Genomic DNA, 15,588 nt, shown 5'->3' on the forward strand with positions numbered 1-15,588 from the left:
ATGCTCTAAAGTAAAAAAGAAAAAGATTTTGAGTAGAATCAAGAATAAAAAGAAAAACGAAAAAGAAAAAAAAAACTCTTCAAAGCCTTCCGAGATTTCTGACCTATTCTGTCGTTTCGTGTCGGCAGTTACAGAGAATAAGTTATCTTAATAAATATGATTCTGTATACTTAGAAATATTAAATTTTAATTATTACCCCGTTCACCTCTGACAGCAGTAAATGGCCCGAGCCATTCCACATCTGTGACTTCTTCACTTGTGGAATATAATTGGACCACTTAAATTCTTTTTGGTTTGCTCGTTTTCACCCCAACGTAAGAAATCATTTTAACTTGAGAAAGAGCAGATATGGAACATCTCCAAAACAAGACATCAGTGAAGTCATATTTTACCAGAAATATATTCTTTTATTCGCTTGGGTGAACAGAAAGTGGAAAAGAACAAAGGATTGACAGAAAGTTTTGCCACAACGTATTAAACTGAGATAATAAGAGGTTTTTCTGGATAATGATCTCGATCTTGGGACCGTCCACTTATCAGAGACAGGGGAGGATAGGTGGAGGTCCGAAGGTCAGACACCCACTCATCTGATACAGGGCAGTCCCCTACTTACAGATGACTCGTACTTATAGACGGACCTCTCTGCCCACTGTGACCTCTGGTGAAGATCTCTGGATGCTTTAGTCCCGGCTGCAATGATCAGCTATAAGGTGTCTGTTATGAAGCTTTATTGATAATCCTTGGTCCAATTACAGCAAAAAATGTTGAAAATCCATTTGTCACTGGGGCAAAAAAAAGGATCTACTGGATCTACAATTATAAAATATACAGTTCTGATTTATATACAAATTCAACTTAAGGACGAACCCAAGGGACCTATCTCGTATGTAACCTGGGGACTGCCTGTAATATCAGGCCATCCTATAGTTTAGCCATTGGTCGTTTTTCAGGAAAAACTCTTAAGTGGTTGGCCCACAAAATGTTATTTATCGTCCATGAATGGATGATGAATGTATAATATATATATACAGTGACAAAGATTCAAGCGTGTCGAGTGTCCTAAATTTGTGGCACTAGATTTTTTTGGAGATAGGAGGGGTGCAGAGGTATAACCAGGAGAGTCAGGGCCCCATAGCAGACTTTTGTATTGGGGTCTTCTACCCCCTCAGAAAATATACATATTAGTATACTCACACATAGTATACACTTACACAGATCTCTCCCAGTAGATCTGCCCTGGTGACCAGACGGGGAAAGTACATGGCAGGAATTAGAGATGAGAGATCACGGCTCACTATATCCCTGGTCATGTGATGTCACACAGGTGCACAGCTTGTTATATCCCTGGTCATGTGATGTCACACAGGTGCACAGCTTGTTATATCCCTGGTCATGTGATGTCACACAGGTGCACAGCTTGTTATATCCCTGGTCATGTGATGTCACACAGGTGCACAGCTTGTTATATCCCTGGTCATGTGATGTCACACAGGTGCACAGCTTGTTATATCCCTGGTCATGTGATGTCACACAGGTACATGGCTTGCTAGTAAGTGTCACAATAAGCCGTGCACCTGTGTGAGATCACATGACCATGATCTGGTGTTAACCTACAGGAAGTAAACAATGGAGCTTCCTGTTGCATAACAACAAGCAGAGATGTAGAAAACCGAGAAGAATTGCTACAAAAAAGTATATTGGAAAATGTTATAACTTTTCATTATACAAACAATATCAATCATTTAGTAGAATGTGCTTAAGCTGGACAGGTCCTTTAAGCATTTCATCCTTTAAAGTAGCACAAAGGTGAACCACACTGGAAAAAACAAATATCTGTAAGTATAATAGCTGCATTGCTATGGAAAATTACAAGGTAAAACAAAAAGACTGAGAAAATGGAACATTTCTTTGCAAGTTGCTAATAAATAGTTATTTTAGCAATAGCTGCTGATAACACTTAGTCAATGACAAAATGAGATTATATGTGTTATTAAGTGATTTTCACAGGCCTGGAAAGAGTGTTTCAGAAGTCGCACTTTAAAAAATGTTTCGTTTTTTCTCCCGAACTGTGGATTGCATTAACCGTTTCTTTTTTGGTTTGTTTGGGAGTAAGCTGACAAAATAAAACAATATAGTCAAAAGTATTTTAACCAATGACAAATAGGCCAGAATTTATCATAAAAATGTATTATCAAAACTACATACTGGAGCTAGTGAGTGTTTTTATCGAACAATTACGTATGGATTTTATGAATATTTTATTCGAATTGTTTTTTAATATTTTTTAATTTTTGTTTTTAATTTTTAATTTTTTAATATGATTTAATATATACTACCTTTGGACTGTCCTCAGTGCTTTTGCTCTGTCCCCGCATCTTTACAGCATTACAGCATGACTTTTAGTATCATAATATCACAGTACAAAAAAAGGTTGAAAATGGACATCAGGCCATCAACTACAACACATAAATTCTACCAAAAAAAAAAAAACCTCTACAAAGCCGATGCCAATTGGCCCAAAGTAGGGAAATAAAATTCTTACCAACTGCAGTTTGGCAGAATTACTCCCTAGAACAACAACAACTATTTACACATTTTTTGTTCCCATTACCTAATATATTTGAAAATATTCATAAAGGCATCTAGTCCTCTCCTAAACATGTACAACGTATCCGTCATCACAACACCTTGTGGCAAAGAGTTCCATAGTTACACTGCTCTTACAGTAAAGAATCCCAGTCTATGGTGATAGTAGAACTGCCTCTCCCCTAGATGTAGAGGATGTCCCCTGTCTATGGTGATGGTAGAACCGCCTCTCCTCTAGGTGTAGAGGATGCCCCCTGTCTATGGTGATGGTAGAACCTCCTCTCCTCTAGGTGTAGTGGATGCCCCATATCTATGGCGATGGTAGAACCGCCTCTTCTCTAGGTGTAGAGGATGTCCCTGTCTATTGTGATGGTAGAACTTCCTCTCCTCTAGGTGTAGAGGATGCCCCTGTCTATGGTGATGGTAGAACCGCCTCTTCTCTAGGTGTAGAGGATGTCCCTGTCTATTGTGATGGTAGAACTTCCTCTCCTCTAGGTGTAGAGGATGGCCCCTGTCTATGGTGATGGTAGAACCTCCTCTCCTCTAGGTGTAGAGGATGCCCTCTGTCTATGGTGATGGTAGAACCGCCTCTCCTCTAGGTGTAGAGGATGCCCCCTGTCTATGGTGATGGTAGAACCTCCTCTCCTCTAGGTGTAGTGGATGCCCCATATCTATGGCGATGGTAGAACCACCTCTTCTCTAGGTGAAGAGGATGTCCCTGTCTATTGTGATGGTAGAACCTCCTCTCCTCTAGGTGTAGAGGATGCCCCTGTCTATGGTGATGGTAGAGCCGCCTCTCCTCTCGGTGTAGAGGATGCCCCTGTCTATGGTGATGGCAGAACCTCCTCTCCTTTAGGTGTAGAGGATCCCCCCTGTCTATGGTGATGGTAGAACTGCTTCTCCTCTAGGCATAAAGATGCCCCCTGTCTATGGTGATGGTAGAAACCCTCTCCTCTAGATGTAGAAGATGCCCCCTGTCTATAGTAATGGTAGAAATGCCTCTCCTCTAGGTGTAGAGGATGCCCCCTGTCTATGGTGATGGTAGAACCTCATCTCCTCTTGGTGTAGAGGATGCCCCCTGTCTATGGTGATGGTAGAACCTCATCTCCTCTTGGTGTAGAGGATGCCCCCTGTCTATGGTGATGGTAGAACCACTTCTCCTCTAGGTGTAGAGGATGCCCCTGTCTATAGTGATGGTAGAACCTCCTCTCTTCTAGGTGAAGAGGATGCCCCCTGTCTATGGTGATGATAGAACGGCCTCTCCTCTAGGTGTAGAGGGTGTCCCCTGTCTTTGGTGATGGTAGAAATGCCTCTCCACTAGGTGTAGAGGATGCCTCCTGTCTATGGTGATGGTAGAACCACTAGGTAGAGAGGATGCCCCCTGTCTATGGTGATGGTAGAATATCCTCTCCTCTAGGTGTAGAGGATATCCCCTGTCTATGGTAATGGTAGAAACCCCTATCCACTAGGTGTAGAGGATGCCCACTGTCTATGGTGATGGTAGAACCTCCTCTCCTCTAGGTGTAGAAGATGCCCCCTGTCTATGGTGATGGTAGAACTGCCTCTCCTCTAGGTGTAGAAGATGCCCCCTGTCTTGGCCACAGGCCTAGGAACAAAAAGATCATTAGAAAGATCTCTGTACTGACCCTTAAGATGTTTTTACATTGTCTTCCCTCAGCCATCTTTTTTTTAAGCTGAATTACCCCAAGTTTAGTGTTCTATCATTGTATTCTAGTCCACCCATGCCCCTAATAATCTTGGTTGCTCTCCTCTGCACCAGTTCCAGTTCTGCTATGTCCTTCTATACACGAAACTCTACACAATATTCCTTGTGTGGACTGACCAGTGATCTATAGTCTTAAAAAATACTTTGCAAAACTTTATAAAACACCAAAAAGTCATGTTTCAAATGATCATAGGTAAAAAACAACATATTTGTAATGTGAACTGCAGAGTTAGCCCAATTATACAAGTCTGATGATACCATAAATGACTGAGTCAATAGAAGCTGCGGCAGAAAGTGGCTGGACAGAGGCCGAAGACCTCCGTTGGCACCTGGCAAAGTCATAGTGAGAGCCAATACTGGTGTATCTTCATGGTTATGTTTTTAGAATTATTTTGTCCACAACCGTCCCAGCAGATCTTGTTTTGAGGAATGTCATGGGAATTTCCTAACATATTTTGCATTTCCGTATTATACCGTTAAGGTGTCACTTAAAGTGATTTAATACTATATCCTCTGGGATAAATATCTTATCACACATCTGAAGCTGTGGAGCTTTTTTTGCTACTTTTTTTTGTTAAATGATTCTGTGGCTTCATAATAGAAAATGTGATATTACACCTTAAAAATAGATCATTATCATGTTCTACAAATTTGTTTGTACGATAAACACGAAGCACAAGGTTGTGAAGAAAATATTTGTGAATATAAGTTAAATTACTGTGATGTTGGAAGCAGTTACTGTTCTTGTAGATGAAGTAATCGTGAACCCACCGGCAGATTAAGACCACCATGGCCCCTGGGCTGTATGAATATTATAGCCCCTACAAGTCTGGAATACATATGGTGCTAGAATCAACTTCTTGGGGAATGGAGGATGAGTCCCTGCTGCCTGCAGTTTCAGGAGCTTTGGGGGACCTTCAAAAGTCCTGAAATGGCTCTTGTGTACATGGGTGAAGGACATTTTAAGTATAAAATTTGGTGGGTGGTTTAGGTGTCCCTGGGCCTTCTTGAGGACCTGGGCCCGGGGCTACCACCCAAACTGCCTATATTATAGTTCACTATTGTGTGAACCATAAGTAAAATATACTGTCATATATAACCCCATCTCACGATGGAATTTTTAAGTTTTACGTTTTTCTCTCCCCACCTTCAAATATCCATAACTTTTTCCATGAATGCAGCTTTTTTTTTTCTGTATAACAAATTGTGCTTTCTAGTGATAGTATTTTAGATTTCATACCATGTACTGGAAAGCTAAAAAAAATTTTTATAACAGTGAAATTGAAAAAAAAAACAAAAACAAATTTGCATCATTTTCTTGAGGGTTTCTTTTTCAAGGCTTTCACTGTAAACTCCAAATGACTCTTTTGCTTTATTCCTTGGGTTGCTTTGATCATACAGATAACAAACTTATGTAGGTTTTTATAAGATATATAATTATAGGAATAGATTTAAAAAAATAAAAACTTTTGTAAGGAGAAAAATTAGTTTCACCGTAACCCGACGCCAATAATTTTTTCATACTTTGGTGTACTGACCTGTGTAATGTGTCATTTTTTTTGCGGGATGAGATGACGTTAAATTTCTATCAAAGTTATATGTGTTGTGAAGTGTTATATGTTGAAAAAGTTGTGATTTGGACATTTGGGCGCCTTTTTCCATTATAGGGGTTCACCGCCAAAAATAACCGTTATTAAATTTTGATAGATTGGACTCTTGTGATGCGGCCATGCCAAATATGTTTGTTTTTTTATTTGTTTATTAATTTTTATATCAGTTCTAGGGACAGAGGGTGATTTGAAGTTTTATGTTTTTTTCAACTTTAAAAAAAATTACTGTATTTCTATAACTCTAGACATTAGGGTCCTCACTTTCACAGAAATTGGTCAACGTCCATCAATGACATCAGTGTAAAAGCCCTGAAATAGCCGTTCTTTAGCAATTGCGCCTATTTCCCCTTATGCCCTTATGCCAAGTGAAAATGGATGGGGGCTAAAAGGGGTAGAACTGGCAGCATAGTGAGCCTTCACACTACCTATGGCTACTCAGAAACAAGCTATAACACCCCCCATACTTGAACTATATCTTCTTTATTCCAGGACAACTCCTAAAAAAGTTAACTTTAAAATAAAACTCTATAAACATTTACAGCTCCATGGAACGGGCAGATGCCGGATTTAAGTTTTTGATCAAAAACAAAAACAGTGTGATCAAAAAAACAAAAATTGATGTAATTGCCAAACATTGTGCTTACTAATCTTTTACTGGAGATATTGTACTCACATTATAGATGAGATGTAACTCGTTGATGCTGCCAGCAGAAGTCCCCTGCTAGTATTATCAGGCTGGGGAAGCTCAAATAAAAGTGTTTTCAAATACTATATTAAAAATCTATTAAAAAAGTTATTTTAGCTTTTGTTACAAAAGCTAAATGTTACAAGCTTGAGGATCACCGGATCATCACTGGATTGTCAGGTACCATATAAAACCCAACCTTGTCAGTTACTCGTTGAGCCTTTTTAAGACTAATCCATAGCCCTGGAACTAGACACTGCCATTCGTGACACACACTTACACACATCCCTTATTGCCCATTTTACTACAAAAAACCTTACAGTATCTGCCATTCAAAAATCAAATATTTGCCAATCATAGTATAAAATGCAAACTGTGAATAAAGCTTTGAAAAGACATAAACGCTAAAAAAAAAATGGATGGGTCATTCTGTTTTCAGCTTGGCAAACTGGATAAGTTGGGTGGAAAAACGTGAAGATACTAGAAAGGGACTTTTCTGACAGCAGTGCATCTCTCCCGAATTGGTCTGTTTAGCATGTTTATTGTTCGCAGAAAGGGTGCATTCACACGACCGTCAGGGCAACAATTATCCGGCAACAAATTTGCGGCTGGATATACAGTACGTCCCCCATGAACGGCTATGGAGACAGGGCTTAGTACGGTGAGCCCAATGAGTGCTCACCATTCTGAGCCGTGACCGCAAAACAGATAGAGCCTTCTCTATCTTTGGCCATGGAAACGGCAGTGCGGTATTATGGAGAAGGGTCACTCCTCTCCAGTGTGCCCCCGTATACCCGCCCGGCTATGGCCACGCGGGCATATGTCCATGTTAACGTAGCCTTACTGGAACCCTTTACACAGAAGAAGGTATGAAGGTACATGGTCTATTGTAGGTTGTAGCTAAAAGGAACACAAGGTTATTCATATATTCGTATTATTATTATTGCCATTATTACTATTATTTTTATTATTATTATTATTATTATTATTATTATTGCGATAGGGAAAAGGAAACCGAAAGGATATCACCATTGTTATAGAAGCTTTAATATCACCATTGTTACTTTACTTTGGTGGTAACTCAAGAAATAAACAAAAGATGTGAAAGTCTAATAACATACTAAATAAACTTTCTATCTTCCAATGGGAAAAGAATTGTAAATTAATGTAAAACTCGATCGGTGTGCACACGTTCACTGCTAGCTGGGTAAGAAGAAGTGAGGACGGGAGTGTGAGAGTGTTGATTTGTATAACAAGGACACATTTTACATTGTAAATTAGTCCCTACTGTGAGACGGTGACCACATTTTCTATCCGAGGTAAACATTTCAATTAGTCGTTTGCAACATCTGTGCATTTAATAGGAAAGTAGAAAGACTAAAGAGAACATTGAGTGACTAACTGTTATTTTGAAGGATTTATTAGTATTTGGGTAAAGTTCTTACAGCTATGATATATATAAAATGAGGGTAAACTGCTAGTCCAGATGGTGCATCACAGGTTCCTCTTGGGTTGTTATTGCCCTTCGACCTTAGAATTATAAAAAGAGCACTAATAGATGTAACGTCCTGACTAGAAGAACCGTGTATCTATTGCCTCTACCTTAAAATCCAGAGATTTGTCCTGTTCTCCAATATCTCCTTGGAGAAGTAGTGATCATTCCAGGTGATAGTCCAGTGGTCCAGTGATGAGCACCACAGACATTGGTGCTCACCCCAAGGTTAATGTTGGCTGGAAACTAACACTTACAGAAAAAAATCTTAATACAGCTCACCAGCTTCCACCAGCTAGTGCCCCAATGAGCTCAAGGACACCCTCTCTTCACTTTGGTAATTCTGGTAAGTGGCATCTTATCATTATTGTACATAATTACAAGTGAGATTTGGTTAGAGTTTTGGTACATGGCCTAGTGCACTGGGCATAACTACTCTACAAAGATTAAGATGGTGCACCATTTCTGCACCTGTGATGGCTAATGTCACTGATTGGATGCTGCGACACGAGACTGCCAACATATCCATCCAAGCTGTCAGTGTAAATCTCAAGAATTTTTTTTACTTTCTCACTGTCTTAAAGTCTTTAAAGAACATCTACCATCAGTTTACTGATGGTAGATGTGTCCTCATAAAAAGTTCCTCTTGACTTCTTTTATTATAACTGTATTTGCTGCAATCATGGAAATATAGAGTAATAAAAGTTACGGAAAACAACTTGAGGCGCCACCGAGCGCCTGAGGGAGACTCTCATTTAAATTTATGCAGTTGCCCTAACTGTCCCGCCAGGTCCAGCCCATCACCTATTTATGTGCTGGAAGAGACCACAAGCTTTTATAACTCTATGGGGGTCATTTATATTATCTCTTATTGTTTTGGCTAGTTTTTGCCTGTCTGCTACTTTGGTAATTTATCAATCTCACTTTTTCCTTAAATGTGTTAAATGGGTTTTTCTTCAGATCTCTTTTTGCAACATTTGTTACAAATGTCTCAAAAATGTTGCACAAATGTCTCAATTCAATTTTTCCTTAACCCCTTCCCGCCGCAGCCCTTTTTCGTTTTTGCGTTTTCATTTTTCACTCCCCACATTCAAAAATCTGTAAGTTTTTTATTTTTATGTACAGAGCTGTGTGATGGCTTATTTTCTGCGTAAAAAAGTACACTTCAAAATGGTGGTATTTAATATTCCATGCTGTGTACTGGGAAGCGGGAAAAAAATTCCAAATGCAGTGAAATTGGTAAAAAAACACATTTGTGCCGTATTCTTGTGGGCTTGGATTTTACAGATTTCACGGTGCGCCCCAAATGACATGTCTACTTTATTCTTTGGGTCGGTACGATTACGGTGATAACTAATTTGTATAGGTTTTATAATGTTTTCATACATTTAAAAAATTAAAATTTAGCCATCTTCTGGCGCTAATAACTTTTTCATACTTTGGTGAACGGAGCTGTGGGTAGTGCCTTTTGCGGATTTTGATGTCATTTACAATGTTATCATTTTTAGGACTGTACGACCTTTTGATCACTTTTTATAGGATTTTTATTTTCTTTTAAATGGCAATAAAGTGCCATTTTCAACTTTGGGCACGATTTTCCATTACGGGGTTAAACGTAGTTAAAAACCATTATCATATTTTGATAGATCAGGCATTTTCAGACGCGGCGATACCTAATGTGTTTATGATTTTTGCTGTTTATTTATATTTATATCAGTTCTAAGGAAAGGGGGGTGATTTGAATTTTTAGATTTTTTTATTATAATCTTTTTTTAAAATTTTTTTAAATTTTTATTTTTACTATTTTTCAGACTCCCTAGGGTACTTTAACCCTAGGTTGTCTGATCGATCCTACCATTTACTGCCATACTACAGTATGTATTTTAATACATTATAATATAATATAATATAATATAATATATGAATGTAATGAATGGGTTAACCCGAAGTAGCTTCGGGTCTTCGTGAAACCCGAAGATACCATGGAGACGGATCGCCGCTCCACGATGACATCACGGGGAGTGACGATCCTCAGAAAAATGCCGGCGCCCATGCAACGGCGACCAGCAGGAAAACACCCGCGATCAGTGCCGGCACCAATCGCGGGTGTTACCGGTAAGCCTTTGCTGCAATATGCAGCAAAGACTTACCGGCTATGGAGAGGGCTCGGCCCGCGAGCCCCCTCCATGCACCAGGACCCGGCATGTGACGCACTAATACGTCACATGTCGGTAAGGGGTTAAAGGAAACCTACCACAACGGATGAATCTTTTAAGGGCTAATCCTTATGTCCCCACAATGTTTTTATTACTTTTATTTCCCTAATATGCTAATTTTCAAAAGAGGCTACTGGGGCGTGGAGTAGCGTAATAACCTGCGCCCAATTGTCCGCTAAGCTGGAGTTCTGTGGATGCGCAGTAGCTCCGGGGCAGTGATCGTTCAGTCGAGAGCTGTGGCTACATGGCGCAGCTACTCCACGCCAAAGTAGCCTATTTAGAAAATTAGCATATTAGGGAAATAAAAGTAATAAAAAGATTGAGAGGACGTGAGGATTAGCTCTTAAAAGGGCTATCCTCACCTCCAATAGAGGTACTTACCACCAGATCTACCTTAATAGGTAGATCCATGGTGGTAGGTTTCCTTTAAGTATGGTTTTGTTTGGAGTTTACTAACATCAGTAAACTAAGGGTAGATGTCCATTAAAGGTTGGCCAATTTTGATAAAGTGTAATGGGGTGTCTCCATCTTCCTCTGAATGTAAATCATAGGGAAAACGGAATTTCAACACGAGGATCCTTTTGTTCTCATAGGAGCCGAGCATGCAAGTGTAGGGGGGAGGGGGCTGAAGTAGCAGCTGCTGGATAAACAAGGGCTTGGCCACCATAAGCTTTACTACTCATCCGCCAGCTGGAAAAGACAAGCGTGTTTTATGTCTTGGCCTTTTTTCATGTTCAAGGTAATATACTTGACATCCAAAGTCTGGCTTTGTCATAAACTGCAAGCTATAAAAAGATAAAACACCTGCAAAGAAGATGCAACATTTGGGTTAACATAGAATGTGATACTGTATAAACTTCTTCAACTTTACTTTTAATGTGGTCCTACCAGCAACACATTGACCCGGTGGCCCCAGCACCTTGTATAGTTGGGTATGGCATAGCTCCATTAATATTTTGCTCTGGTTCCTCTGTTTTGTTGCCTAAGCTTATTCCCAGAACTGTTAGCACCAGTCTAATTGGCATTACTTATTGACATTGTGAGATCCGGCCTTACTACGTTCAGCATGAATAAACCAGAATACCATTTGCATATGTCAGTCACATGGATTTAGCCGGAGTGATCCGTGTTTTCCTAGTACTTAGGGTTATATATTAGACACTTGTGCTTGACATGATGGGACCAAGGATTCATGTAAAATACAGTGTCATTTAGTAATCACTATTAAAGGAAATCTACCATTTGATTTTATGCATTATGAACCTAACATACCTTGAGAATGCTGTAGTGACACTGATGCAGAAACATATCTTGTTTCATCACTGAACTGAGTAGTTTTGCTGAAAAAAAAAACTAATATAAAATTATGATAATGAGGCTCTGTCGCTCCTGTGGCTGCTTGGGGCTTCTCCTCTTACCCTAATTATGCACTGCTTCAGAGAATGATGTAATCACTGTGTTGTCCCTGACAGACAGAAGTAATCAATTGTTGCACCATCCCCCAGCTGCTGTGTACAAGTCTTCCAGCTAAGGTTGATTAGTCCTGTCTGGACAGATCAAGAAGCTCAGTGTAATGTGTTTATGAACGACAGCCTGCATCCAACCAAGCTTTCCCAAGGCCTTGAATTTTATAATTGTTTTTTGATCAAAACCACTCAGATCAGGGATTAAACAAGATATGTTTTTGCATCATTGTAGCTACAGCATTCCCAAGGTACATTTGGTTCACAATGCATGAAAACATATGGTAGATTTTCTTTGAGCAGACTACCGGCCATGTGATGTTGCTAGAAGCCTGTAAAACATTGGCAAGTGTGTGCCATCCACTTTGCTAATGCCCATGTAAAGTGACTAACCGCACTGCAAATCTGGCCAAGAAAAGGACCTGCTCTATAATTTATGATGTAGCTTCTCGGCACATTCATGGTAAAGTGACATATGGTGCATGCACCATGCCCCACCGTGTCATAACCGTACAGAATAGTAGTCAAAGAGGGATGTGAATGAGCCACCGTTTGAGCAGCTACATCATGGCCCCAAACAGAGGCCTAACAGTGTAACTTGGCATAAACTGTAATATAGTAATAGTAGAGTGAATTGAAGCATAAAAAGATAAGAAATTAAAACATAGAAATAAAAAAAAAACAAGTCTCCCTGAATCTGATTAGCAGTTTTTAAGGAAATATACCACCTATTCTGCCATTATTAACCATTCGCACTGCTGGGTCGCTCCCAGTCCATAAAGCGAAAAAGCCACAGCGCTCCTTCTGTATCAAACAGATAGATGAGGTGTTCTTTATTCAAAGAATAACAAACAAAACTATTTATCTTTCTTTTGGATACAAAAGGAGTGCTGTGGCTTTTTCTGGATCATGGAGGGTCCAGGCAACAGGGACTAACAGCAGGGGGCACCCTGACTCTACCTTACAGACCCCATTGGGATTTTAAGGAGTGTTATCTCACCTATATTTATTGAGTAAATCCCAGTAGCGTGAACATGGACCTATGTTTATTATGACATTTACTAGTGTTTTATGTATCAAATCTTTATGTAAAAGGGGCTCAAAGGCTCTGGGGGGCATCACCAGGGCTCCTCCGGGTTCTGACTCTTACTTGCGACCCAAAGACCGTGTGACTGCCTCTCTGCCCTCTCTGTGCTTCCCTACTGTCTGTGGTATTCTCAACAGCGAGAATACTACTGCTGTGATATTTTTTGGAACCCTGCTCACTCTGTGCTTCCTTCTCTGAGTATCATACTTACTTCTGCCGCTAGAGTACGGCAGACAGAGGGAGAAGGGAAGCAGAGAAAAAATGAGGCTGGTCACAAAGGCTTTGGGGGGCATGTAAGAGCCAGAGCACTGGCGACGCCCCCTGGAGTCCTTACGCAACATTTACATAAATACAAAAGTAAATTTTTTACATAAAATATTTAAGTAAAGGTCATAGTAAAAATATGCCCATGTTCACGCTATCAGAGCTAACCAGCAGTGTGAATGGTTAACAAAGAGCGGAATAGGTGCTAGATTCTTCACTGAATATTGAAGAAGAAGAAAGCAAATCACTTCTGCTCCATTCGAGCGGTTGGACCCCAAGTAATCAGTCATTTATCACCTAGGATTTCTCCCAAGTCTTCCTAAGTTTCCAAAACGTGTGCATTTGGGCTGATTTACCAACACATCCAATGAACAAAAAGAGTTGACGCATGGGTGGATAAGAAGTGGTACAAACAGCATGATCTGGCATTTTATTTTTATGAAGTTTTTGTTTTATAAATCTTTATTGAACAGAAATAAACAGAAGTGGTGCATCCACCAGTTAAAGGACATCTACAACCAGGATAAAGGATTGGAAACCAAGCACACTGACATACTGGTGTGAGCCCCTTCTGACAGGATCCACTCTTCTTTGAGCTTCCTATGCCCTTGTTTTTAAAATTATGCAAATTATCCTGAGGGGCTCTCAGCTCCATTAACATCTATGGAACCTGGAGCCCCTCACGTTAATTTGCATAATTTTAAAGCCTTTTATTGTGAAAACCAGAGCATAAAAAGTTAAGTGAAGAGCAGATCCTGCCAGAGGGGACACACACCAGTATGTCATAGCGCTTGGTTTACAATCTTTCATCCAGGTATTTGATGTCCTTTAAGGCGGGATAAAGCAGGTGTTTCCGGGCCATTTCAAAAACACCAACGCCTTGTTTATTTTAAGTAATTTTAACCTTTTACTTCTCAGAAACATTTTCCATTTCTTACAGTACTGTCCTCGAATCCTTTGGAAGGAATTGGTTTGCTTTGTTGGTTTCACAACAATGTTCCTAAAGCTTTATACAGCTTCCATATGGTGAATTTAGCAAAATTCTCCAAAAAGAGAACATTGCGATAACGGCTTAATTATGTAAACAATGGTGGCGCCAGGCGATAGCATCTTGTTTTATTAGAAATGGCAACAATCCACTGACCTGACCAATATTTTTGATCATTTTCCATCTATAGTTGGATACATCAACACCCAACTACTGAACAATGTATTTGATATCAAATTTCCTAACGTTTGTTAATTTTTGGTAAGACGATGGAGTTTGATGAATGTGCGCAGTGAGCCTGGTATTGGCACGACGCGGTGCGTGGATATACAGGTGTGTTTGATAGATATGAGCCGCATAGACAAACTGCAGGTTAATGTGCTGGAAATTCTGGAAGCTTCTCAAACACTCTCTTTGTTAGGCCTACCCCATCATGTGTAGTCACGTATCACAAAATAAGTTGTGGCCAAAACGAGTTCCAGGAGCTGCTTTGTTTTTATGGCGGAGGTGATTATACGTACATTTCCTTATCTAGCACAGTCCATTGAATTCTCAGGTTTACTTCATACAGAAATAACAAGCAGATTGCGCGGCTGCCATACAAAACTTTATTACCAACGCATCCTTTTACGTATTGTCATCAGATTATTAGAAGAGTTCTAGAAAATACAGAACTTCATGATCATCTTTTGGTTAAAGGGAACCTTTCATCTACTGTATCTACTTGAGTATAAGCTGACCAGAGTATAAGCCGAGACCCCTAATTTTAACACAAAAAATGGAAAAATCTATTCACTCCAGTATAAGCCAAGGGTGGGAAATGCATTGCTAACAGCCCCTGCAGTAGATAACCTGCCAGCCCCCTGTAGCATATAGACTGCCACCCCATGTAGTATATAGCCTGACACCCCCTTTGGAAAATAGCCTGCAAGCCCCTCTAGTATATAGTCAGCCAGCCCCCTGCAGTAGATAGCCTGCCAGCCCCCTGTGGTATATAGACTGCCAACCCCTGTAGTATATAGCCTGCCAGCCCACTGTAGTTTACAGCTTGAAAGCCCCCTGTAGTATATAGACTGCCACCCCCTGTAGTATATAGCCAGCCCCCTAGTATATAGCCTGCCGGCCCCCTGTAGTATGTAGCCTGCCGTTGCTGACATCACAGAATGTACCGGCCGGGCCGTGCGCATGGAGCCGTTGCGGACTTGGCGCTGGCTTTAAGAAAGAAGAGGAGCCGACCACAAAGCTTTGCACATGAAGACAAAAGAGGAGCTGCCCGGGCCGCCCGAATGGTGAGTACTGAGTTTATTATTATTTTTTTTTTATATACCTGAGTATAAGCCGAGTAGGGAATTTTCAGCACAAAAATTGGTTTGGCTTATACTCGAGTATCTAAGGTACTTTTGTCCCACTAAACTAGAAGACCCCTCAGATGGGGTATGAAATGTCATCTCTAGAATACCCTCTTCTATG

At 40.2% G+C, this 15,588-nt stretch overlaps 1 long non-coding RNA gene across 3 annotated transcripts in view; it reads left to right on the plus strand.

Moving 5' to 3' along the window:
- LOC140104930 (uncharacterized) overlaps positions 1 to 15,588 on the plus strand; it is a 122,478-nt gene that overhangs the window by 7,352 nt on the left and 99,538 nt on the right. For 2 of the 3 annotated variants that reach the window (XR_011850452.1, XR_011850454.1), the window contains exon 4: positions 12 to 96. The exons of the other annotated variant lie outside the window; for it this stretch is intronic. This is a non-coding gene — a long non-coding RNA (uncharacterized lncRNA). Of the gene's footprint in view, positions 1 to 11; positions 97 to 15,588 lie in introns of those variants that run through there. 3 annotated transcript variants of the gene reach the window in all.

The sequence above is a fragment of the Engystomops pustulosus genome, chromosome 10 (genome assembly GCF_040894005.1).
Source record: "Engystomops pustulosus chromosome 10, aEngPut4.maternal, whole genome shotgun sequence".
NCBI lineage: Eukaryota > Metazoa > Chordata > Amphibia > Anura > Leptodactylidae > Engystomops > Engystomops pustulosus.